A 24,547-nucleotide genomic window follows, 5' to 3' on the forward strand; every position below is an offset into this window, starting at 1 on the left:
CTCCTATAGACCCATTCAACCGGCCGTACTAACATCCACTCCCTATGGATTACCACTCATGCCCCCGGGTATAGAGGGAACTGTTGTGTGCAAAGGTTTGTGTGCAATTTATTTCAAACAATTGCGGAAATTTAAACAAACAACAGTTATTTAAAGCCAAATATATAAAGCATGTTATCATACAAGCAAGGGGTAATGAAGTAATTTTTACTATTATTTGTTAAAAACAATCTGTCACTAAATGGGACTGACTCTCAAAGCTTCCCCAGTGGATGTAGACCCCTAAAATTGTCCGGGTCGGAAATAAAGCTTGAAGACTCTCGAAGACTGAAGGAAGATCAGCCAGAAGGACTCCTGGAAGGCCCTAGGAGGGTTCTCTGTAGGTCTAGAGGTCTTAGAATAGCTCAAAATAAGGAAGTGGAGGGAATGAAGCCCAATACGGCCGTACTGAACTTAATACGGCCGTATTGAAGCTTCAATACGGCCGCCGTGAACTCAATACGGCGTATTGAAGTTTCTGAAACTTCAATACGGCCGTACTGAAATCAATACGGCCGTATTGAAGCTTCAATACAGCCGTATTGAACTTAATACGGCCGTATTGAAATTTCTGAATTTCAATACGGCCGTATTGAACTCAATACGGCCGTATTGAAGTTCAAAAAATTCAATACGGCCGTATTGCTTCTGTAGGCCGTATTGCGCCTATTCCCTATAAATATGACGTCAATTGGACGTCATTCCACACTTTTGGAGATAGTTTCAACCCTCTCCTTGAGTATTCTGGGGTTTTTGAGCAGTGTTCTGCCCTAGAAATCACTCAGAGAGTTGATCCGACAAAGTTCTTGAGCCCCGAGCCATTTTGCTTGAGGATCGAACCTAGTCGAAGGGAAATCCTCCGGATTTCCATAGTTAAAAGTTTTAGGAAGGAGCAAGCGAGCTTGTAGAGCGAGGGAACGCCAAAAAGCTTCCCAGTTTTACTCAATATATAAAAGCACGCTTCAAGAGGTTTCTTCTTAAATCCTTCCTTTTACTGCTTTCTGTGTGCATATTTAAACTGTCATCATGTAGATAGTTAATTTATAATCGCTTATAATAAATAGGGGTAATTTAGTAATTTTACGTTGTTATTTTAGAAAATAATCTGTCATAGGGAACCCGAAAGGGGCGCTGTGGGGTGCTAACACCTTCCCCACGCGTAACCGACTCCCTTACCCAACTCTGGTTGTAATGGCCAAAGTTGATTTATAAAATCAATTGCCTTATCCCTTTTTCCAATGTTTTGAGTAAAACATTGGTGGCGACTCCACGAACCCTCCTTTTACGAAAACCACTAATCCATGGAGGGTCCCGCTTGGGATTAATATGGATTGGTGAGACATTTTAATAAATAAATTGGATAAGATCGACAAGGTCTCAGTTTGAGAACAAGTCGTTCCAATAATCCAATACATTTTCAAAACTAAAATAAAAGCGAGCTCGACCGTCTTCGCGACCGCCGAGGCCCGTTTGGGCCGGGTGGCGACAGATGGCGACTTCACTGGGGAAGCTTCGAGAGTCAGTCCCATTTAGTGACAGATTATTTTTAACAAATAATAGTTAAAATTACTTCATTACCCCTCACTTGTATGATAACATGTTTATCTATATGGCTTTAATAACTGTTGTATTTTTAAATTTACGCAATTGTTTGAAATAAAAACTGCACACAAACCTTTGCACACAACAGTTCCCTCTATACCCGGGGGCATGAGTGATTAACCATAGGGAGTGGATGTTAGTACGGCCGGTTGTCGAATGGGTCTATAGGTGCCCGTAGACCGTTGTCGGAAAACATCACTCAAGGTGATAACCATGAACTTGAGTCCGACGGTGCGTTGGAGCTTTCCATCGACCTACGATGAGAGGAATTGGGTCCCTATAATGGGGGCACCTTGGGGGCCTTGGACTGGTGAGAACAGTTAGAACCTACCTTGAATATGCACCTTTCTGCAGGATACCCCTACCTCGTGATTCGCTCGTGACTGTTTGTGGATGAGTGAATTGTTTGTGCATTCGTTATGTGTAATTGTTTGTGCATTAATAAATAACCTCGTGATAAGGTCTGAAGAATAATCCCCATGCATGAAAAAACCATGACATGAGAGGAAAGACCATGTGTAAAAATATAATAAAAATGAGGAGCATGTGCATCATTACCAATAAAGATATCATGCATCCTCATAAACCATGCATTTTAGGTTCACCAATACCTCTTGACATGAGTAAAAGTGACCCATAATTATCGAGATTCTCCGTTGAGGAGAGATCATAAGTCAAGGAGGGTGGTAACACTCTATTTTAAAAAGGCAGCGCCTTAAAAATGGAGGGTTATCAAGCTCATGTCAAGAGCATATTCATTCCATAAATTAATTAGATTAAATATTCATTTTTAGAAAGTGGCTGGTCATCTCTCTGTCCTCACACGCGCAAAGAAGATCAAGAAAATGGAAGCATTGGAGGAGCAAAACAAAAAGCTCACAACCGAGCTTTCACAACTTAAAGACCAAATGGCGCAAATGATGGAACTCATGCGTCATCACAACGTCCATGAATCTCATCACAGTGATCATGGGTCCCATCATGAGGGAGAGGAGGAAGAGCATGAAAAAGATCCTCCACACGCCGTACACCTTGGGGCTGGAATTATGGTTAAAGAGCCCGAAGTATCAAAGGAACAATTCCACGCCCTCGAGGATCGGCTAAGGGCTATGGAGGGGCATGATTTTGACATCAAAGATGCCGCCGACATGTGCTTAGTGAGGGACATTCAATTCCCTCCTAAATTTAAAGTGCCGGATTTCCCAAAGTATGTGGGATCGACTTGCCCCAAAAGTCATCTCACCATGTACTGTCGCAAGATGGCTGCATATGCCACAAATGAAAAGCTCTTGATCCACTGCTTTCAAGAGAGCTTAGCTGAAACTGCACTCAACTGGTATATGCAGCTAGATGGAAATCTAGTACATACATGGAGGCAGTTGGCCGACGCCTTTCTCAAGCGCTATAAATACAACATCGACCTAACACCCGATAGGTCAGATCTTCAAGCCTTGAGTAAAAAGAATGATGAATCCTTCAAGGCGTACGCCCAACGTTGGAGGGAGTTGGCGGCACAGATAGAGCCCCCGCTGTCGGATAAGGAGACGGTGTCCTTATTCATCAACTCGTTGACTGGTCCCTATTACGATAAAATGATAGGGAACACAACGACACTCTTCTCGGACATCATCACCATTGGAGAAAGGGTGGAACAAGGACTTAAAAGTGGGAAGCTGGCTAAGCCTTCCCAACCATATGAAGCTAAGAAGGCCTTCGGGAAGAAGAAAGAAGGAGGAGTCAACGCTGTAACCATTTCTCCATCTTCTTCCACTTCGAAGTCAGGCAAATCGCAATACAACTCTGTGAAGAAGTTTGACAAACTTCCGACCACTTATAGCGATCTCCTGCCGAAGCTAGTGGAGGCGCGTCTTATAGCTTACATTCCACCAAAGAAAGTGAATCCACCTTACCCCGATTGGTACAATCCACAAGACAAATGTCTATACCATTCGGGGGCACCGGGACATTCAACGGAGAACTGCAGAGCTCTCAAGTATAAGGTCCAAGACCTTATCGATGCTGGGTGGGTCACTTTCGATTCGACGGCGCCCGACGTGAGCAAGAATCCTCTACCGCAGCAGGAGTAGAGAGAAGGGCAAGCCATGATAGGGCCCCTCCATATTTTTTCTTTTAGGGACTCATGATCAGTACCCGAGATCATGAGGACCTTTTCATGTAAATAAAGGGTTTTGTACAGTTTTACACTCATATATCAATAAAGAGGCATTTTTTTTTCACACATTATTCTCTCATTTTGTTCTATTCTCTCTCTCTCATTAATATTAATAAACTCTAAACCTAAACAGAACCAATAAATAATTATGTCTGTGATTGCTCGCTCTGACCGGGATCCGAAAGCCGAGGGTGAATGGGTTGAGTTGGACAGTGATGAGGAGACCATCTCTCCGGATCTGCAAAGACTGCTAGATCAAGAAGCTCGTCTACTCCAACCGAATCAAGAAGAATTGGAGACCGTGAATTTGGGGCAGGATCGAGAATTGAAAGAGGTCAACATTGGGACCCGTATCAGTGATGGAATAAAAACACAATTGATTCAATTATTGAGGGAATACAAGGACGTATTTGCATGGTCGTACCATGATATGCCCGGTTTGGACTCCAACATTGTCGAACACAAGTTGCCCTTAAAAGAGGGGTTTCGACCCATTAAGCAAAAGCTTCGACGAATCAAGCCCGAATGGTCCTTAAAGATTAAGGAGGAGGTAGAAAAACAATTGGACGCGGGATTCTTGGTTGTATCCCAGTATCCTGAATGGTTGGCTAACATTGTGCCAGTCGTCAAAAAGAATGGGAAGGTTAGAGTGTGTGTTGATTATAGGGATTTGAATCGTGCCAGTCCAAAGGACGATTTTCCCTTGCCCCACATCGATACACTTGTGGATCACACCGCCACAAACACACTCTATTCCTTTATGGATGGATACTCGGGGTATAATCAAATCAAGATGAATATAGAAGACCGCGAGAAAACTTCTTTCATTACACCCTGGGGAACTTTCTGCTACAGGGTGATGCCTTTTGGACTTAAAAATGCGGGTGCCACCTACCAACGAGCGATGGTGACGCTATTCCACGATATGATCCACAAAGAAATTGAAGTATACGTGGATGACATGATCGCGAAGTCAAAAGACGAGATGAACCATATTCAATATTTGAGAAAATTATTCAATCGGCTTCGCAAGTATCAGCTTAAGCTAAATCCGGCTAAGTGTACTTTCGGAGTCCGGTCGGGTAAGCTTCTCGGGTTCATCGTTAGTGAAAAAGGCATAGAGGTGGACCCCGATAAAGTAAAGGCAATAATGGAAATGCCTCCTCCTAAAACCGAGAAGGAGATAAGAGGATTCCTTGGCAGGGTGAACTACATTGCAAGGTTCATCGCACAGTTGACTGACACGTGCAAGCCAATATTCAAGCTATTGCGCAAGAATCATTCCGAAACTTGGGATGAGAATTGTCAACGAGCTTTTGACAAGGTCAAACAGTGCTTGGCCAATCCACCAGTATTGGTGCCACCTGTCGAAGGAAGGCCATTAATCCTCTATCTAACAGTGCTTGATGAGTCCATGGGAGCCGTGCTAGGGCAACAAGACGAAACTGGAAAGAAAGAACGAGCCATCTACTACTTGAGCAAGAAATTTCTAGATTATGAAACCCGCTACACGCCATTAGAAAAGACTTGCTGTGCGTTAGCATGGGCAACACAAAGGCTCAGGCAGTATATGATAAGGCATACTACTTGGTTGGTTTCCAAAATGGATCCAATTAAGTATGTGTTCGACAAGCCAATAATCACTGGGAAGATCGCCCGATGGCAAGTACAATTATCAGAATTCGACATCATACATGTCACACAAAAAGCCATCAAGGGTAGTACCCTAGCTGATTACCTAGCACACGGGCCGACTAATGATTACCAATCCCTTCAGGATGATTTCCCCGATGAGCATATAATGAGTATACAACATGAAGAACCAAAAGATGATGCGTGGACCATGTATTTTGATGGAGCCTCCAACATGCTTGGACAGGGGATTGGAATAGTATTAATCTCCCCACAAGGAAAGCATATCCCCTTAACGGCAAGACTCAACTTCGACTGTACAAATAACATGGCCGAATACGAGGCTTGCGCGTTAGGAATCCAAGCAGCAATCAACAATGGTATCCTAAAGCTCAAAGTATTCGGAGATTCGGCTTTAGTCATCCACCAACTGCGAGGTGAATGGGAAGTCCGAAATCCTAAGCTGATACCATATGTTGAACATATCAAAGACCTGATACAATTCTTTCAAAATGTCGTCTTTGAATATATCCCAAGGGAGGAAAATCAGTTCGCTGACGCCCTTGCTACACTATCATCGATGTTCGCCTTGGATAAGGAGCATGAAATGCCCATCATCAATATCCGGCGGCACGATAAGCAAGCGTTCTGCCTACTGATAGATGAAGCTGTTGACGATCATCCATGGTTCCATGACATCAAACAATATCTGTCAAAAGGGGAATATCCTGATATGGCTAGCGATAATGATAAAAAGCATATCCGAAGAAGGGCCATGGGATTTCTGTTGATTGGAGAAACCCTCTACAAAAAGAATTATGACTCGGTCTTGTTGAGGTGCATAGACCAAGTCGAAGCTCAAAATGTAATCAAAGAAATACATGAGGGGGTTTTCGGTACCCATATCCCCGGGCCTGCAATGGCTAAGAAAATCCTCAGAGCAGGATATTATTGGTCGACCATTGAAAAGGATTGTTACCAATACGTCCGGAAATGCCACAAGTGTCAAGCATACGCCGACAACATTCATGTCCCACCAACGCCACTCAATGTGTTGGCTTCACCATGGCCATTCGTAATGTGGGGCATGGATGTTATTGGACCCATCGAGCCAAAGGCATCCAATGGACATAGGTTCATCCTTGTGGCCATTGACTATTTCACCAAATGGGTAGAAGCGGCATCGTATGCTCATGTGACCCGAAAGGTGGTAACATCCTTCATCAGAAAGAATATCATATGCAGATACGGTATTCCCGACAAAATCATCACTGATAATGGATCCAATTTGAACAATAAGATGGTGGAAGAACTGTGCAAAGAGTTCAAAATTCAGCACCATAACTCTTCCCCATATCGACCAAAGATGAATGGGGCAGTCGAGGCAGCCAATAAGAATATCAAGAAGATAGTACAAAAGATGGTTGTCTCATTCAAAGACTGGCATGAGATGCTACCCTTCGCTCTCCATGGTTATAGGACTTCAGTACGTACATCCACGGGAGCTACTCCATTCTCCCTTGTTTATGGAATGGAGGCAATTCTGCCGGTTGAAGTCGAGATACCGTCTCTGAGAGTAATCATGGAAGCAAAACTTTCCGAGGCAGAATGGGTTCAAAGTCGACACGACCAATTGAACCTTATCGAAGAAAAACGACTGAACGCCATATGCCATGGTCAAGCCTACCAAAGGAAGATCAAAAAGGCTTTTGACAAGAAAGTCCATCCTCGAATCTACCATGAGGGAGAGCTGGTGATGAAGAAATTGCTACCAGCTCAAAAGGACAAAATCGGAAAGTGGGCCCCAAATTACGAAGGACCATACGTGGTGAAGCGAGCCTTCTCCGGAGGAGCATTGATTCTCACAGACATGGACGGAGAAGAACTTCGATACCCAGTCAACGCTGACGTGGTAAAGAAGTATTATGCTTGAAGACGTTGCTTGCATCAGCCCGTTAGGATGAAAACCCAAAAAGGGCATCCTAGGCAAAAGTTAGGGCAAAACAAAAAGCCCGCCAGTACAAGGGTACTAGGCAAAACAAAGGCAAAATTATCCCCGCTAGGACATGTCCTAGGCAAAAATTAGGGGCAAAAGAATAAGATGCAAAAAGTAAAGCAAGCAACGATCACTTGAATCGAAAACCGAAAGGCGGTTCAAGTGATAATCTTCTAGAAGCAAGCGTCTTGCAGCATCTACACTCCTGGCTCAGGCATCTCACCCGAAGCAACTAGGGAACGGGAAGGGCAGCAATTACAGATATAATTGTTAAGCCCAATGTATATAGCCTACCCTGGCCAGCCATTCTTCAGAAATTTCCCTTTGTAAACCTTTCTGTAAAAACACTTGTGAATATCAATAAAAATATCCATTTGTTTCTTTTCTTTCTTGACCATGTGATTATGCCTCTGAATTGGTTTTTCATAAAAATTGTACGAAATTCCATTAATAATCGGTCAATAAAAGAAAATTGGAGGGATTCCTGTAAAATCCATAATCTCCTGCATAAAGGCTCACAAAAATACTCCCTCGCGTCAATGACAGAAAGTCCTCCAAGAAGAAGAGGATAGGGAGAGCCACTCACTTTTCTAAATAAATGAACAAAAATAAAAAATTGTATTTGTGCATCACACACACATTAGTCGCACATTCAAAGACCTTATCATGAGGCAACCGCATAAAATAGAAAAATAGAAAATTGCTTGTGTATGACAGCAGCAAGCAAAAATGCAAGGATACAGAAAATCCAACAAACAATTTGTACAGAATAACTGAGCCTGGAGAGGCTTGCCGAAAAAATACTCTCAGAATAACTGAGCCTGGAGAGGCTCGCAGAAATAATACTCCCCAGAGGGAACCTCAACTCATGCTCTTGGATTCAAAATCCCCAGCAAGAGCTATCAAAGCAAAACCGACGCAATCCCCAATGGAAGTGCGATCATCCAAACAGTATATACAAGTCAAAGGACTTAACACTTCCTCAGTGGAAGATAGCTCTCCGACTCAAAGCGCTGAGTGAGGCTAAGCCTGCAGAGGCTTCCTAAATAATACTCTGGGATACATAAGATCCCTCATTCCCCAATCGCCTACTCAGAGGCATCCCTGCAAAAGGAGAAAAAATCAAAAAACATCAATAAATATTCCCCAAGCGGAATTTGGCACTCAGCCGAACACTGAACTCCAATTCCTCAGTCGCCTACATAAGAGGCACTCCTTCAAAAGGAAAAATCATAAAAAGATCAATAATCATTCCCCAAGCGGAATCCGGCTCTCAGCCTATCATTGAATATCAAGATAATCTGCCTAACAGAAGAGGCCAATCACAACCAATGACAAAATCCCCTGGCGGATAACAGCCTACACAGAGGCAACAAAATCCAAGAGTTAAAAAGAGTTACCCGAATAAGGATAACCGGGATACTCCACCAACGTCAAAAGGACGTCAGCCAAACATAAGGCATCGCTCAACTCAGAGAGAAAGAGCATCTGTGTCTATACCCCAAGGAGTCAGAAATTCCCCAAGGGTACCAACAATGCAATGCAAGTTGGGGAACAGCAACCTGTGAATGACTGCACATCCCCTAGACGGATCCCTGTGTTATCCAGCCCTTAGTGGCACAAAATCAAAAAACAACCGTCGAAGCAGCATCGTGGACTGTGGAGACAAAATCATCACAAATCCCTGGAAAGGAGATATTCACGCTACCCCGTCGTCACAAACACGGAGGTATGCAGCTTCCGGCTCGAGCAATGAGCGAAGCTATCTCTGGAAAGGGGGGTACTCACTGCTTACCGTTGTCACAAGGGTACTTAGCTTCCGGCTCGAACAAAGAGTGAAGCTAAGCCTGGAGAGGCGGTACTCACAGCTTCCAGCTTGGGCAGCAAGCAAAGCAAAGCCTGGAGAGGCGAAACTCACACTGCTCACCATCGTCACAAAGGTGCTTAGTTTCCGGCTCGAACAAAGAGCAAGACTAAGCCTGGAGAGGCGAAACTCTCACTGCTCACCGTCGTCACAAAGGTGCTTAGTTTCCGGCTCGAACAAAGAGCGAGACTAAGCCTGGAGAGGCGAAACTCACACTGCTACCGTTGTCACAAGGGTACTTAGCTTCCGGCTCGAACAAAGAGTGAAGCTAAGCCTGGAGAGGCGGGTACTCACAGCTTCCAGCTTGGGCAGCAAGCAAAGTAAAACCTGGAGAGGCTACTCGACAATTTTCCACCGGAAGACGCTACAAGTCAGAAGGTCGGCGCATCACCCGGACAATTGGGTCAACTCCTTTACTTGTCAGCCGGTACACCAAAAGGCCGTCCGACTAAGTAAAGGGGGGGCAGCTGTAGACCCCTAAAATTGTCCGGGTCGGAAATAAAGCTTGAAGACTCTCGAAGACTGAAGGAAGATCAGCCAGAAGGACTCCTGGAAGGCCCTAGGAGGGTTCTCTGTAGGTCTAGAGGTCTTAGAATAGCTCAAAATAAGGAAGTGGAGGGAATGAAGCCCAATACGGCCGTACTGAACTTAATACGGCCGTATTGAAGCTTCAATACGGCCGCCGTGAACTCAATACGGCGTATTGAAGTTTCTGAAACTTCAATACGGCCGTACTGAAATCAATACGGCCGTATTGAAGCTTCAATACAGCCGTATTGAACTTAATACGGCCGTATTGAAATTTCTGATCTTCAATACGGCCGTATTGAACTCAATACGGCCGTATTGAAGTTCAAAAAATTCAATACGGCCGTATTGCTTCTGTAGGCCGTATTGCGCCTATTCCCTATAAATATGACGTCAATTGGACGTCATTCCACACTTTTGGAGATAGTTTCAACCCTCTCCTTGAGTATTCTGGGGTTTTTGAGCAGTGTTCTGCCCTAGAAATCACTCGGAGAGTTGATCCGACAAAGTTCTTGAGCCCCGAGCCATTTTGCTTGAGGATCGAACCTAGTCGAAGGGAAATCCTCCGGATTTCCATAGTTAAAAGTTTTAGGAAGGAGCAAGCGAGCTTGTAGAGCGAGGGAACGCCAAAAAGCTTCCCAGTTTTACTCAATATATAAAAGCACGCTTCAAGAGGTTTCTTCTTAAATCCTTCCTTTTACTGCTTTCTGTGTGCATATTTAAACTGTCATCATGTAGATAGTTAATTTATAATCGCTTATAATAAATAGGGGTAATTTAGTAATTTTACGTTGTTATTTTAGAAAATAATCTGTCATAGGGAACCCGAAAGGGGCGCTGTGGGGTGCTAACACCTTCCCCACGCGTAACCGACTCCCTTACCCAACTCTGGTTGTAATGGCCAAAGTTGATTTATAAAATCAATTGCCTTATCCCTTTTTCCAATGTTTTGAGTAAAACATTGGTGGCGACTCCACGAACCCTCCTTTTATGAAAACCACTAATCCATGGAGGGTCCCGCTTGGGATTAATATGGATTGGTGAGACATTTTAATAAATAAATTGGATAAGATCGACAAGGTCTCAGTTTGAGAACAAGTCGTTCCAATAATCCAATACATTTTCAAAACTAAAATAAAAGCGAGCTCGACCGTCTTCGCGACCGCCGAGGCCCGTTTGGGCCGGTGGCGACAGTGGAGTCGCCATCTGTCGCCACCGGCCCGAAACGGGCTTTCGGCATTCGCGAAGGATGGTTTGGACTCGTTTATTTGTTTAAAAATATGGATTGCTAGAATGACGTATTCTCAAACTGAGACCTTGTCAAACGAGCAATTTTATTAAATGATTCACCAATCCATATTAATCCCAAGCGGGACCCTCCATGGATTAGTGGTTTTCGTAAAAGGAGGGTTCGTGGAGTCGCCACCAATGTTTTACTCAAAACATTGGAAAAAGGGATAAGGCAATTGATTTTATAAATCAACTTTGGCCATTACAACCAGAGTTGGGTAAGGGAGTCGGTTACGCGTGGGGAAGGTGTTAGCACCCCACAGCGCCCCTTTCGGGTTCCCTATGACAGATTATTTCTAAAATAATAGCGTAAAATTACTAAATTACCCCTATTTATTATAAGCGATTATAAATTAATTATCTACATGATGACAGTTTAAATATGCACACAGAAAGCAGTAAAAGGAAGGATTTAAGAAGAAACCTCTTGAAGCGTGCTTTTATATATTGAGTAAAACTGGGAAGCTTTTTGGCGTTCCCTCGCTCTACAAGCTCGCTCGCTCCTTCCTAAAAACTTTTAACTATGGAAATCCGGAGGATTTCCCTTCGACTAGGTTCGATCCTCAAGCAAAATGGCTCGGGGCTCAAGAACTTTGTCGGATCAACTCTCCGAGTGATTTCTAGGGCAGAACACTGCTCAAAAACCCCAGAATACTCAAGGAGAGGGTTAAAACTATCTGAAAAAGTGTGGAATGACGTCCAATTGACGTCATATTTATAAGGAATAGGCGCAATACGGCCTACAGAAGCAATACGGCCGTATTGAAATTTTTGAACTTCAATACGGCCGTATTGAGTTCAATACGGCCGTATTGAAATTCAGAAATTTCAATACGGCCGTATTGAGTTCAATACGGCTGTATTGAAGCTTCAATACGGCCGTATTGATTTCAGTACGGCCGTATTGAAGTTTCAGAAACTTCAATACGCCGTATTGAGTTCACTGCGGCCGTATTGAAGCTTCAATACGGCCGTATTAAGTTCAGTACGGCCGTATTGGGCTTCATTCCCTCCACTTCCTTATTTTGAGCTATTCTAAGACCTCTAGACCTACAGAGAACCCTCCTAGGGCCTTCCAGGAGTCCTTCTGGCTGATCTTCCTTCAGTCTTCGAGAGTCTTCAAGCTTTATTTCCGACCCGGACAATTTTAGGGGTCTACACTAAGATACCCCAAAATACAAGGGTAAAATTGGAAAATAAAATAACTCTATACTAACGAAGCTTAGGAGAGTATTTTAGTACTCTATGATCATGAGGAGGGCATCCCTTGGTGTGTGAGCTCCCTCCTCCTCTTCCACTCTCCTAGCCATAGACCTATTAATGGGGCCCACATGTATCCTCAAGTATGGCCCTCCATCATCCCCTCCTTCTTGAGAAGCATTTGTCCTCAGATTAAAATCTTCATCCATATCCTCAGCTCCTAAAAATGGGTTGAGATCACATACATTAAAAGATGATCTAATGCCATACTCAGAAGGAAGGTCTAATTGATATGCATTGTCATTTATTTTGTGAAGGACTTGGAATGGTCCATCTCCCCTAGGGTTTAATTTTGACATCCTTTGAGTGGGAAATCTATCCTTCCTCAAATGAAGCCAAACCCAATCCCTAGCTTCAAAAGTGATTTTCTTTCTTCGTTTGTTGTTGTATTTGGCATATTTTTTTGTTTACTTTTCAATTTGGCTCTTGATCTTTTCATGATATTTTTTAATAAAATCTACCCTAGATACGCCTTCTTTGTGAAACAAGGAAGGAGTATTAGGAAGGGGTAGTAGATCAAGAGGAGTTATTGGGCTAAAGCCATATACAACTTCAAAGGGTGAAAGATTTGTAGTCTTAGGGACTACTCTATTGTAAGCAAATTCTAGGTGGAGAAGACAGTCATCCCAAGTTTACTTATTTCCCTTTAGGAGTACCCTTAACAAAGTGGATAGGGACCTATTTACTACTTCGGTTTGGCCATCAGTTTGGGGATGACAACTAGTAGAATAGAGAAGCTTTGTTCCTAGTTTTTCCCATAGTACTTTCCAAAAATGACAAAGGAACTTAACATCCCTATCGGACACAATTATCTTGGGTAGACCATGCAAGCGAACCACTTCCCTAAAGAACAACTTAGCTATATAACTAGCATCATCCACTTTGTGGCATGGTATGAAATGAGCCATTTTGCTAAAACAGTCCACTACCACAAAGATGGAGTCAAATCCCCTTGGAGTCCTTGGAAGCCCAAGCACAAAGTCCATACTAATATCTACCCAAAGGGAGCTAGCTATAGGAAAGGGGGTATAGAGTCCATGAGGCATTACTCTTGACTTAGCTTTTAGACAAGTAATGCATTTGGAGCAATGCCTTTGGACATCTTCTCATATGTGGCCAACAAAATTTTTCTTTTAAGAAACTTAGGGTTTTATCAACCCCAAAATGACCCATGAGACCCCCTTCATGACTTTCTTTGACCAAAAGATTTCTAATGGATCCTTGAGGTATGCAAAGTTTGCCCATTCTAAAAAGATACCCCTTAAGGAGATAGAATCCATCAAAAGGCTTTTGGAGACATTTGGCATAAGTGATTTAGAAGTCCAAATCAAGCTCATACAATTCCTTTACATCATCAAAGCCAAGTATTTGTGTTCCCAAGGTGGAGAGCAAGGTATGCCTCCTTGAAAGAGCGTCGGTTACCACATTGCTCTTTCCCTTTTTATATTTGATGATGTAGGTAAATTGTTCAAGATATTCCACCCACTTTGCATGCCTTTTATTTAACTTCCTTTACCCTCTAAGATACTTGAGTGACTCGTGATTGGTGTGTATGAAAAATTCTTTAGTCACTAAGTAGTGCTCCCAAACTTGGAGAGCTTTTATAAGGGCATAGAGTTCCTTGTCATAGGTGGGATAATTCAAGGTGGTGATGGAAGGTGGCTTCGGTCCATGCACGCCCTTGATCTTGGTTCAACAAGGAGACTCCAAAGAAGATGGAAAGATGGTGGTGATGTTGGCGGAAGCACAAAGTGAGGATGGTTTGCTCAAGGTTGTTTCATCCAAGTGTAGGATGAAACCTATTTAGGGTTTTGCTCTCTTAGGGTGGAGATGGGAGGAGGTTAGCCAAAGGCAACCTAGAAACTAAGGGAGAGTTGGTGTTTAGGGTGGTGGTGGTCACGCTCAAAGGGGAGGAAGGTGTTTGGTGGGGTGTTGCTCCTTTTGGCTAGCTCACTTCACTAAGGTAGGTGAAGGCCAACCAAGGAAGGCCAAGCTCAACTCACTCATGGTGGTTTAGGGAGGAGGAGAAGGGAGGGGCCGTGGAGTACCTAGAGACTATGGAAGAGAAGTTGAGGCAAAAAAAATGCACACTCAAATTCAATATATCCAAAGTATGTACAAGGTGATAGGCTAGGGTATAAATAGGAGTGCTAGCATCTAGGGTTTCATTTGGTGTTGCATTGGCCGAAATTCATCAAGCCAAATGCATACTAAATGAGATGCAAATTAACCCTAGATGCTACTTGGTGGCCAAGTTTGGCATCTAAGGGTTTAGGTTGGCTACAACAAGGTGCATGATAAGTCTATGCACCTTGGCCCTCCAATTGGGCCTAAGCCTACCTAACACCAAAAATGTCCAAACAATTCCACTAAGTGTGCGTCACCCTCCTAATGGACACGCCTAGCCCATTTTGAAATTAACCTAAGCATCTAAACACCCCAAAATACAAGGGCAAAATGGGAAATACAAAGAAATAAACCCTAGGACTAAAATACCCCAAAATACAAGGGTAAAATTGGAATAAACCAAATAAATCCTACACTACTCAAAATTAGTCATAGCATTGGACCATGTGATGGGTTTCACATGAAGTACCATGGATGGTCCTCCATCATACCCTCCTTCTTGAGAAGGATTTGACCACAAATCTTCAAGTTCTTCCATTCCATTGATCCTTCAAAAGAAGTGAAACCACAATTAGGGGAGTAAAATATTAAAACTTAACTATGCAATCCTTAAGTACATAATTTGTTGAATGAAGGTGCTTAGGGCAAAAGGAAAGAGCCAAAGAGGCATCACCATTTAAAATTTATTGACCCATGCAATTCATTCACCAAATCATCTAACTTAGGATTGGGTGCCTTTTATTCAATGATGGCTTTTAAAAGGTGCTCATCCTCCATTGCCATCTTTCTTTAGCACCAAAGAAAAGAGGATGGCACAAGGGTTAATGTTCACTTGAACCTAGCCCTTTTTCTTCAAAGGAAAAATTCTTTTTATCTTTTCTTTTCTTTTTGTTTTTGTTTTTGCTTTTCTCTTCATCATCTTTCTTAGCCTTTAGTTTGAGTTGGTCCTCATTCACTTGAGAGGGTGATAGAGGACACCACACAAACTTCTTACCTAAGTGTTGGAAACTTATTTTATTGGTGAGGCCATCATGGATTATGTGCTTGTCAAATTGCCATGGCCTCCCAAGCAAGACATGACTAACCTCTAATGGCACTATGTCACAGAAAACATTTTCTTTATAGTTGCCAATAGAGATTGGTATGCTTGCTTGTTGGTTAACTACAACACCTCTATCCTCATTGATCCATTGCATTTTGTAAGGTTTAGGATGAGGTTTTGTAGTCAAGGCTAACTTATCAACCAATCTAGTACTACAACAATTTGAAGTAGACCCACTATCGACAATGAGAGAACAAGTACTTTCTAAGACATTGCATTTTGTTTGAAACAAGGTCTCTCTTTGTGATTGGTCAATTTCACTAGATTGATTGTTAAGGAGCCTTCTAACCAACAATAGGTCTCCTTCACAAGGTAAGATTTCTTCCTCGGAATCTATGGCTTCTCCTTCACTACTAGAGGAAGAAGAAGTAGCTTCATCAAGGCTACTATAGTGGTCTTGGGCTTTTAAAACCATAGTTTTCTTTGTAGGACATTGGGAAGCAATATGTCCTCTTCCAAGACACTTGAAGCACTTGATTTCACTTGACTTAGACTCTTTGGAAGGTGCTTTAAAAGATGATTTTTCTTTTTCTTCCTTGGGATAAGGTAGGGAAGAGTGGCCCTCCTTCTTAAAACTCTTGGAATAAGAGGGAGTGGAGTCTTTTCGAAAAGGTTTTCTTGTAAGTTGATACTCCACTCTTGAACAAAGTTGAACAAGTTCATTCAAATCCCTATAAGGTAGAAGTTCAACTTTGTCTCTTATCTCAAGATTAAGACCACTTTGAAATCTAGAGATTGTGGTCCTCTCTTCCTCCCTAATCCCAGCCCTCATCATTAGCAACTCCATAGATTGCCTATATTCTTCCACACTAGAGGACCCTTGTTTCAATCTTTGAAGCTTATCCATAAGCTCTCGGTCATAGTATGGAGGAATATGCCTCCTTCTTAAGGCACTACGGAGCTCATTCCAATATTGGATTGGGGGCTCATGATTTATTCTCCTTTCTTTTTCTAAGGAGGTCCACCAATACATAGCATGCCCTTGGAAGCTAAGGGTTGCTAAAGAAACCTTCCTATCTTCACTTATTCCATGGCAAGAGAAAAGTTGCTCAACTTTCATTTCCCAATCTAAATAATTTTCAACATTATCCTTGCCATGAAATGGGGGAAGATTGATGTTAGGTTCCCTATTGGAGGACTCCCTATTTCTATGATGTCTTGGGGGCCTTTGATAGTAATCATCATTGTGATGACTACTAAAGAAGATATCACTTGGAGGGGAGGTATGGTGCCCCTCCTCTTCGTGAATAGTTGAAGGGACAGAAACCCCTTTGCCCTTTGAAGACTTAGGAGAAGTGCCTCTTGGTTTAGAACCACTAGCCTCTCCTCCCACAACTAACCTAGTTAGCAACCTTCTTATTTCTTCATTATTTCTTTCTTGCTCTTTTTCTTTTCTTCTAATTTCTTCCTCTCTTTTTATATTTTCTTCCTCTTTTCTTCTTAGGTAATCTTTCAATTGCCTAAGCTCATCCCTAACACTAGACCTAGAACTATGCGAATTATGACCATGTACACTAGAATGCTCACTCATCTTTGATCAAAAGGTTTTCACAAAATTTTCACAAAGAGTTAAAAAGGTTTTCACAAAGATTGAGTGATAAAAAGGTTTTCACAAAAAGTTTTAAAGGTGCAAGATAAGTAGAAAAGGCCTAAGTATACAAATTGAACCTTCAAGGGGAGGTGGACTACAAAGAATCACTTAATAACCAAGCCATTTTCAAGTAAAAATCACTAAGCCCTTTTTACCCTTCTTACAAAAAAAACAATTTTGATACTACCAAGTGTGTGTGTGCACGCACCCCTAGTAGGCAAAAAAAAAAAAAGTTAAGCCTTCTAAACGTTTTGGAAGCAAAAGTAAAAAAAAACCTAGACAATTATACTAGTAAAGCTATAAAGCATGCAATGGAAAGCAATTTAAAACATACACTAGTCGGGGTCCTAGTGAAGGTTTTCAAATCACCTTCTCTACACGCTCTAAAAACCCAAGTTGAAGAGGTTTAAAATGGCCAAAATTACAAACCAAATGGAAGAGATGAATGGCCTAAAACAAAGGGGCCGAAAGCAAGTAAAACAATGTAAACAAGAAAATAAGTCTTCAAACTCCTCCTCTTGTGGTTCCTTCACAATGAGCAAACGTGTTAGCACCTCTCCAAAGTGTTTACTCTCCTTTTGGTTTAGTGAAATCCCTTCCAAAGGCTAGGTTGGGTTTTGGTTCACTCCTCCACTCAATCCACCAAAGGATTGCTACTTTGCTAGATAGGTGCTTCACCTTCAATTAATGAAAACCAACCAAGAGCAAGAGTTCCAAAAAAAATAAAAACTGAAAAGGATAAATTATGAAAGGCTAAACTCAGATAGAATAAGTTGAGACAAAACAAAAGAGGCCAAAAGAAAGACAAGCAAAAAATTAAGACTCTATCAATAAAAGATAGCACTCAAAAGAATAAACCTAGAATGGCACTAGAATGGCACTAGAATGGGTTTGTGTTTAAGTTTCACTTGCTTAAGTCTTTTAGTGTTTTCGGTCCAGCCAAGGTATAAGTCCCAAAAAAAAATGTCCAAATTGTCAAATGTCCAACTCCAAATGCAAAGGTAATGGTCCAAGTCCACAAGTCTAGCAACAAGTCCTTTTTGTCCAATAAATGTTTTTTTGTCCAAGATTTTTGTTCTTGTTCTTTTTGGTCACGGCAATTGGCTTTTTAATTGTCCTTGGGTCCAATTTTTTTTTTTTTAAATTTTCAGCCCAATTTGTTGCTTAGGTTTTGCACTTGTGGTGGCACAAAAATTAGGTCAAATTCTTAGGAGAAGGAGACAAAGACAAGTGGCGTTTTCTTAGAGGTTTATAGGGAATATTTTTGAGTGGAAATGGTTTTGTACTATTAGGTCAAGTTGTTTAGCACAAAATGTCCAGCACACCTCTTAGATTCTTTTAGGGTTCTTGGCAAACAAGAAATCAACTTAAACAAGTGAAAATGCAAGGGTAAGGTGGGCGGTTTTTTAGCATGTGCAAGAAGTTCACACATGGAAAATCATGGCAACATATAGAACATGCTAGAAGCTAATAGCATGCATGAATGACCTAGATAGTATTCTATATGGCACGCCCACTTAAGATGTATGCATCATGGTATTTTTCATGTTTTCATGCAAGGTGTTTGGGCACATACAAGGATATAATGGAAGACAAAATATAGGAGGTAAAAATGACAAAACTATAGGTAGATTCCAAAAACAAAATGCATGAACATGTGATACTCAACCTATCATGGAATATGACAACCCTAAAAAAAAAACAAGGAAACCTAAAGCATCAAGGAAGGTTCAAGGAAGCAAAATATGAACCAAAAACACAAAGAAAATATTCGGTCACAAGGAGAAGGAGAAGAAATGACCGAATCAAAAGAGAGAACCAAGAAGACTCAAAGAAAGACAAAGAAAGAAAACGTTTACCCTTGAAGAACCATGGCTCTAGATACCACTTGATGGAAGGTGGCTTCGGTCCATGCACGCCCTTGATCTTGGTTCAACAAGGAGACTCCAAAGAAGATGGAAAGATGGTGGTGATGTTGGCGGAAGCACAAAGTGAGGATGGTTTGCTCAAGGTTGTTTCATCCAAGTGTAGGATGAAACCTATTTAGGGTTTTGCTCTCTTAGGGTGGAGATGGGAGGAGGTTAGCCAAAGGCAACCTAGAAACTAAGGGAGAGTTGGTGTTTAGGGTGGTGGTGGTCACGCTCAAAGGGGAGGAAGGTGTTTGGTGGGGTGTTGCTCCTTTTGGCTAGCTCACTTCACTAAGGTAGGTGAAGGCCAACCAAGGAAGGCCAAGCTCAACTCACTCATGGTGGTTTAGGGAGGAGGAGAAGGGAGGGGCCGTGGAGTACCTAGAGACTATGGAAGAGAAGTTGAGGCAAAAAAAAATGCACACTCAAATTCAATATATCCAAAGTATGTACAAGGTGATAGGCTAGGGTATAAATAGGAGTGCTAGCATCTAGGGTTTCATTTGGTGTTGCATTGGCCGAAATTCATCAAGCCAAATGCATACTAAATGAGATGCAAATTAACCCTAGATGCTACTTGGTGGCCAAGTTTGGCATCTAAGGGTTTAGGTTGGCTACAACAAGGTGCATGATAAGTCTATGCACCTTGGCCCTCCAATTGGGCCTAAGCCTACCTAACACCAAAAATGTCCAAACAATTCCACTAAGTGTGCGTCACCCTCCTAATGGACACGCCTAGCCCATTTTGAAATTAACCTAAGCATCTAAACACCCCAAAATACAAGGGCAAAATGGGAAATACAAAGAAATAAACCCTAGGACTAAAATACCCCAAAATACAAGGGTATAATTGGAATAAACCAAATAAATCCTACACTACTCAAAATTAGTCATAGCATTGGACCATGTGATGGGTTTCACATGAAGTACCATGGATGGTCCTCCATCAGGTGGCCCCATGGAATTTTTCACTAAAGTAAGCAATTGGGTGGCCCCCTTGAAGTAACACAGCACCTATTCCAAGATCGGATGCATTACATTCTAGCTCAGATGTTTGGTCAAAGTTTGGGAGAGCTAGGATGGGTGCGTTGGTGAGTTTCTCTTCTAGGGTTTTGAAAGCTTTTTCTTGGGCTTCACCCCAAAAGGATGGTACATCCTTCTTAACAAGCTCATTAAGAGGGGATGCAAGTGTGGAGAAGTCATTCACAAACCTTCTATAGAAGCTAGCTAAGCCATGAAAACTTCTAACTTCTCCAACACTCTTTGGGGTGGGCCAATCTCGGATAGCCTTTATTTTCTCGAAGTCAACTTGTACTCCCTATTTGCCAACTATGAAACCCAAAAAATTTACTTGTTCTTGACAAAAAGTGCATTTTTCAAGGTTGGCATAGAGGTGGTTGTCTCTAAGAATTATTAGAACTTGTCTTAGATGTCCAAGATGTTCATCTAAGGTTTTGCTATGTACAAGAATGTCATCAAAGTAGACCACAACAAATTTCCCTATGTAATCCCTGAGAACATGATTCATTAGACGCATGAAGGTACTAGGAGCATTAGTGAGGCCAAATGGAATCACTAACCACTCATATAAACCAAATTTGGTCTTAAAAGCAATTTTCCACTCATCACCCTCTTTGATTCGAATTTGGTGATAACCACTTTTAAGGTCAATCTTGGAAAATATGATGGCACCATGTAATTCTTCCAACATATCATCTAACTTAGGGATTGGGTGCCTATACTTTATTGTGATGTTATTGATGGCCCTACAATCTTTGCACATCCTCCATTTGCCATCTTTCTTTGGCACCAAAAGAACGGGGACGGAACAAGGGCTAAGGCTCTTTTGAACCCAGCCCTTCTTCAACAAGTCATCAACTTGAGATTCTATCTCTTTGGTTTTTTAAGGGTTAGTCCTATAGGCGGGCCTATTAGGAAGACTAGCCCCCGGTATGAGATCTATTTGATGTTTTATCCCTCTTAGGTGGAAGTCCACTTGTAACTTCTTCAGGAAATAGGTCATCAAACTCTTTCAAAATTTATTGAATCTCTTGAGGTAGAGACTCAAGTTCATGACTAGTGGCAGCTAGTGTCTCTTTGAAGTAGAGAAGGTACAAAGGTTGTTCAATCAAAAGTATTTTCTTAATGTCATTTTTAAGGGATAAATGACTCTTGTGAACAACTTCTTTAGAGGAGACACTTGCCGCTAAACATGGTACCTTCTCTTCCCCTTCTTTATTCTTTAGGGGAAGGTTTTTTTTTTTGTTTCTTTTGTTTTCTCCTTTTTTTTCTTCATCCTCTCTCTTTACTTTCATTTTGAGTTGGTCCTCACTCACTTGGGAAGGTGATAGAGGACACAACACAATCTTCTTACCTAAGTGATGGAAACTTATTTTATTAGTAAGGTCATCATGAATAGTCTTTTTGTCAAATTGCCAAGGCCTTCCAAGTAGAATATGACTAGCATCCAATGGCACTATGTCACATAAAACTTCATCTTTGAATTTGCCAATGGAGATAGGTATATTCACTTGTTGATTAACTACAATACCTCCTTCCTCATTGATCCATTGTAACTTGTAAGGTTTTGGATGAGGTAGGTAGTTAAGGCTAACTTATCCACTAATCTAGTGCTACAACAATTGCAACTAGATCCACTATCGACAATGAGAGAACAAGTATTTTCTAAAACTTTGCACCTTGTATGAAACAAGTTCTCTCTTTGGGATTGATTTAGAAAGTGAACTATCAAGGGAGGTGGACTACTAAGAATCACTTAAAAACCAAGCCTTTTCAAGTAAAAATCACTAAGCCTTTTAACACTTTTCTCACCAAAACAATTTTCACAATACTAAGGTGTGTGATGTGCACGCCCCCCTAGGAGGAAAATGAAGCCTTCTAAACAAAACAAATAGACAAAGTAAAGTCCTAGGAAAATATACTACCAAAGCTTTAAAGCATGCAAAGGAAAGCACTTAAAGCATATGCCTGTCAGTTTCCTAGGTGAAGGTTTTCAAATCACCTTCAAACTACACGAAACTACCACCAAAAAGTAAAGGGGTTTAAAATGGCCAATTACAACCCAAAATGAATGAAAGCAAAGGCCCAAAATACAGAAAGGCCAAAAATTTAATCAAGAAAGAACAAGTAAGAAAAGAAAATTTTGAGTCTCCAAATCTTCAAATCTCCACCCCTTCACAATGAACACCCAAGGTTAGCCTTTCAATGGTGTTTGCACTCTTTGATTAGGTGTGATCCTCCAAAATTCCTTGAACTCAAATCGGACAGCCCCTCCACTCAATCCACCAAGAAAGTGTATGGTGTTTAGAAGCTTTCCTCACCTAGGTCAAGAAGAAACCAAAACCCAAGAGTATAAGAGGCCAAGAAAGATAAACTAAAAAAGCACAATTAAAAAGGCTAAACTCAAGTAGATTTGTTGAGACAAAATTAAGAGTACAAAGAAAGACTCAAAAATTAAAATTAAGGCACATTAACAAAAGGCAAGCACACAAAGGAGTAATTCCTAGAATGGCACTAGAATAGAATTTATCGAGTAGGCTAAGCAATGGAATGATGCACTTAATATGTTTGATTTAATGTCTCATTCAGCCATTAAGTTTTTTCCATAAGTCCAAAATAACTCCCAAGTGTCAAGGTATGAAAATTTGGGTCCAAAAACTCTACAAGTCTAGCAAAGGTTCCCTTTTTCTTTTGTCTTTAATTCCTTTGTTCCTTTTTAGGCTTGGATTGGTCTCGGTTTTATGTCCAAAGGTCCAGCCACAATATCCTTTTTTTTTAATTTTGTACTCTTCCTTTGCTTGGGCTTTACACTTGTGAAAGTTGATTTGATTAGCAATTGTTTGGAGTATCCTTCATTGTAAATTATGATGGCTCAATGAGATAAGATTTGAGTGTTTTCTTAAAGTTTTAGTGTGCAAAAGTACAGCAGAAAATTATGCACATCAAAGTCATATTTTCACACTCAAATCATCAAAAAACATATAGGCATGTAAGTGCACTAGGAAATAGTCAAGAATGGCCAAAAATTTTAATGCAAGAATGTGTAAAGGATATAATCACACATGATATTTTAGTGATATGGAACATGCTAGGACTAATTAGCATGCATGATTGACTTCTCTAAAGCACATATAAGTCACGGAAAATTCATCAAACATATGGCATGCATGTCATATTTTTCTCATTTCAATGGTTAAGCATAAAGACTTGGAATTTCTTTTCAAGGTAGTTCAAAGATGAAGACAAGTCTCTCTGCAATACTGACCAGACCATATAAGATGCCAAAACATCAACATCGAATACTTAGATGAAGAACAAGACAAGAGACGCATGAGATTAACAAACATAAATGATGACTGCCACGCAAGCACTTATCAAGTCTCAAAAGACTACTCAAAGCATCGTCTATGATCACACCAAAACCCCTCAACATAAAATGCGTGATATAAATGAAGGAACAAAGAAGAAGAGAAGCACACAAAAGCAAAGCATGCATGTGTCAGAAAAAGTGCATCACCTTTTCAGAAAAGGACAACGGCTATAGTGCTACATGACCAGAAAAAGACAAATAAACTTTTAGGTCTTAGATAAAGTCAAGCATTGCTGGCAACAGGACAGAGAAGAATACATGCAATGTCTAAAAACAGGAAGCAACATTTAATGCAAGACCAAATGCATTAAATGAAAGGATCAAACTAGTCATGAACGACTATATTAGCTTCAACGGACATATGCAACGAGCAAATTTTACAGGCTTATAAGTATGCAATAACATCAAACCAAAATGGCGAGGCAAGAAGCAACAAAGAAATAATTATAGGCTTTGCATTTCATTTGGAGTGCATTTGGCTTGTGAATTTTGGCCATGCATTCTCCAAATGCAACCCTAGATGCCTCCCACTCCTATAAATACCCTAGGCTATGCATCATGTAAATACTTTGGATTATATGAATTTGAGAGGGCATTTCTTTGCCTCAAATCCTATCCTTAGTCCCTAGGTTAACTTCGGCTAACCACCTCCATTCTCCACCCTTGGAGAGTGAAACCCTAGAGTGGCCTCCACCTTTCACTTGGAGTGAGCCAACCTACTTGAGCATCCATACACCTTCACCTACACCCTTCATTATCTTTACGTCCAAAACCATCCTTCACCCTAATGTCCACATCTCTTTTCCCCTTTGGTGAGCCTAGATCATGGGCAAGGTAACCCTCTTCAAGATGCCATTTTCAACCATGGAAGGGAGGTCTCCATCAAGTGGTATCTAGATCCAAGGTTCATCAAAGGTAACCTCTAGCTTTGTGTCTTCCATTCGGTCTTTGTCTTTCTTTGTGTGTGGCTGAATGCTTTGAGGTTCATATTTTGTATCTTGTGAACCTTCCTTGAACATTTTAGGTTTCCATTGCTAGGAGATATC

The sequence above is a fragment of the Cajanus cajan genome, chromosome 9, assembly GCF_000230855.2.
Source record: "Cajanus cajan strain Asha chromosome 9, NIPB_CcT2T_4, whole genome shotgun sequence".
In the NCBI taxonomy this organism is placed as follows: Eukaryota; Viridiplantae; Streptophyta; class Magnoliopsida; order Fabales; family Fabaceae; genus Cajanus; species Cajanus cajan.